General features: G+C 34.4%; 1 long non-coding RNA gene across 1 annotated transcript; it reads right to left on the reverse strand.

Moving 5' to 3' along the window:
• Positions 1-1271: 1271 nt before the first annotated feature.
• Positions 1272-1569, reverse strand: LOC122538701. The gene is made up of 2 exons (XR_006308908.1): positions 1485-1569; positions 1272-1390 (listed from the first exon to the last, which is right to left on the reverse strand). It is a non-coding gene; the product is annotated as an uncharacterized LOC122538701 (long non-coding RNA).
• Positions 1570-3572: the final 2003 nt, after the last annotated feature.

Below are 3572 nucleotides of genomic sequence, written 5' to 3' on the forward strand. Positions count from 1 at the left end.
GAGAGAGAGAGAGAGAGAGAGAGAGAGAGAGAGAGAGAGAGAGAGAGAGAGAGAGAGAGAATACAAGATAAAAGAGGAAGAGAACAAATGTTTAGGTTAGGTTTAGGTTTAGATTAGAGAGAGAAAGACAATATAAGATAAAAGAGAAAGAAAACGTAACAAATGTTTAGATTAGGTTTAAATTAGGTTTAGGTTAGATTAGAGAAAGAGAGACAATATAATATAAAAGAGGAAAAGAACGTAACAAAGGTTTAGTTTAAGTTTAGATTTAGATTAGGTTTAAGGTAGGTTTAAATTAGATTTAATTTAGGTTAGAGTCTTTCGCGCCTTTGAAACGAAATTGCTCGAGACCACGGGATGACGAATGGAATGGAACACGAGGGAGAGGAAGACGGCGGCACACGAAATAGTTGCTAAACTCGTTTATTTCGTTTCGATTGGAACGCTTGCCTATTATAATCGAGAGAAACTAGGAAGTTCTACTCGCCTGAGATGCGAGTTGCGTGCGTGTGTATATACAAACGAAACACACAGCGGTCCCCAATGGGGTAATGACGATTCGCTTAGTTTAATTTGTTCGTGCGACGCGCGCGAGTTTTGCCCGGGTTGTTTAAATCGATCAGCGAAACTTCGAGAGCAATTAACTTTTTCTATTTCTCTCCGACGAGTCGGACCGGCCGATTTCGGTCCGGGGATTTTGTCCTGGACTCCGTTGAAAGTCCAATTAAAAGGCTCGGCACCACGGTGTGCATTTCGAAAGGGCGCAATGAAAACTTATTCAGCTTCAGAGCCATATAATACGGATTATTTATTTTTATCTGATTGACGAAGCTCGGGAGGCAAATACTCGAGAGGCTGGGGGATGGCCAGAAGGATCCTTCAGGAATCGGATTCACGACCCGATAAACTGTTTAAACTGTTGGAGCGAAAGAAAATATGTATTTCGCATTCTTTCCTCTTCGTGGCTCTCGTTTAGCATTCGATCGATGAATAATGTTATGGACGCAGTCGCATGAACGATCGAACGATCCGTTCATTTACGTTTTCTATTAATATCTGTATTCCCCGAGGCGTTCGTCGCTTGTGAATAATTTGAGCGTGGAACTGATCTCGCGCGACAGTTGATGAAATTTTGACAAATGATTTTATCGGCGGGTGGCCGAAATTTTGATAGACGATCTGTCACGTTCAAATGTTGCTCGCTGTTGAATTACGTGCACGCGACATTACGCGTACTGATGTTGACAGATACGGCGCTCGATAGTACTTACTTTGAATCCTTTGTACCATTCTTTTATAGTTGCCTCGTCGTATCTCGTGTGCGACTTGAGAAAATCCATATCCTCTTTGCTCAGCTTGTCTTTGCTGCCGAAACAACCCATTTTGAAATCTGTAACAAAGAGCATCCTTCTGTTACTATCAATATATACTGACTATTAATTATTAATTTTCTTTTTAGATTGTAATAGAATATTTATTGTTACCAAAATGGTTACCAAGATGGAATCAACGTAAGCAGCCTTTTTTAAATATTACAATGTTTGTTCGGAGAAATATACTTGATGGTATCCTAACGGTAGAACTGCATTAGAAAAAAATAATATACAAACTTTTATTATATAGATTTTGTACAAACAATCATTTAAATCTCTAGAAATACGCTGTCTGAAATATCTAACAAAAATTATAAATTGGTCATTTTTGTCATTTTGGTAATTCTAGTATCAATATTCATACTGAAAGAGAATGAGTGTATGCATATAATAATATGCTGAAATTATTATTAATTTTTATTATAATATGCTGAATTATTAATTTTCTTTTTAGATTGTAACAGAGCATTTATTGTTACCAAAATGGTTACCAAGATGGAATCAACGTAAGCAGCCTTTTTTAAATATTACAATGTTTGTTCGGAGAAATATACTTGATGGTATCCTAACGGTAGAACTACATTAGAAAAAAATAATATACAAACTTTTATTATATAGATTTTGTACAAACAATCATTTAAATCTCTAGAAATACGCTGTCTGAAATATCTAACAAAAATTATAAATTGGTCATTTTTGTCATTTTGGTAATTCTAGTATCAATATTCATACTGAAAGAGAATGGATGCACATAATATGCTGAAATAACATTTGTATGAAAAATCATTTAAATATCTAAGAATGCAGTTTGACGTCTTTGAAATATCTAAGAAAAATTATAAATTGATCACTTTGATCATTATGGTTATATTCTAGTATCAATATTCATACTGAAAGAGAATGGGTGTATGCACATAATATGCTGAAATAACATTTGTATGAAAAATCATTTAAACCTCTAAGAATACAGTTTTACGTCTTTGAAATATCTAACAAAAATTATAAATTGATCACTTTGATCATTATGGTTATATTCTAGTGTTAATATTCATAGTGAAAGAGAATGGGTATATGCATATAATATACTGAAATAACATTTGTACGGTAGATCGTTTAAACCTTTGAAAGTACACTGTTTTACATCTTTGAAATATTTAATAAAAATTACAAATTGGTCATGTTTACTATTCTGGTAATTCTAGTGTTAATATTCACAGTAAAAGAGAACAAGCGTGTATGTATAATACATCCAAATAACATTTGCACGAGAAATCACTTAAATCTGTAAAAATACACTGTTCTAAAACGTTCTCGTGTATAGAATATCCAACAAACGCTTATAAATTCGTCTTTAATGGTTTCGTAGTTTCAGTATTAAAAAATTGCTTAGAACTACTTGAAGAGGGAGGAAGGAACGTGAACTGGGTAAACGTGAAAAGTAAATGAACAACTAACCCAGAAAGAAAGGGGGAGAGAGAGAGAGAGAGAGAGAGAGAGAGAGAGAGAGAGAGAGAGAGAGAGAGAGAGAGAGAGAGAGAGAGAGAGAGAGAGAGAAAGGAAGTTGGCACACACGTGTACATACGTGTATACAGAAAAAAAAGAAGAGAAAAGGAAAGAAAAGAGAAGAGAGAGAGAGAGAGAGAGAGAGAATATCGTTGAAAGCATAAGCACGAGCAAAAGAGGAGCAAAAAGGGGGAGTAAAAGTAATGTCGTCATGAGAGTGGTCAATACACGATCGGAATAAAAAGTTTCGAAGAAAGAAGGCAGTCCTCGTTCGGGAGGTTGAAAGAGAGGAGTTTCGTTTTCCACGTCCGAAGAGAGGAAGTCGGGGCAGAGCTCGTGACTCGACTTAAAAATTAGGCTACTGTCGTAAAGAGCGGTATTAGAGTCCGAGACAGACTGTTAACTGCGTGTTTTCACCTTGCGTAATGAACTGCGGCGCAAGAAGGTTACCTCCGTTCTGTATTAAACAAGCATGCGCTTGTTAGATTCATGATACATTGAAGGAAAGCACGAAAAGAAAAAAGAACTTTGAATAATATTTAAAACTTTAAATAATGTACAATAATAATATTTAAATATTGAATATTTAAAATTAAATATTGAATAATAGTAAATAATTCAAAATTAAATACTGAATAATAGTAAATATCAATATTTAAATATTACTGAATAATATTTAAAATATTTAAAATAACA

Source organism: Frieseomelitta varia, unplaced genomic scaffold (genome assembly GCF_011392965.1).
Source record: "Frieseomelitta varia isolate USP_RPSP 00005682 unplaced genomic scaffold, Fvar_1.2 scaffold_1732, whole genome shotgun sequence".
Lineage (NCBI taxonomy): Eukaryota > Metazoa > Arthropoda > Insecta > Hymenoptera > Apidae > Frieseomelitta > Frieseomelitta varia.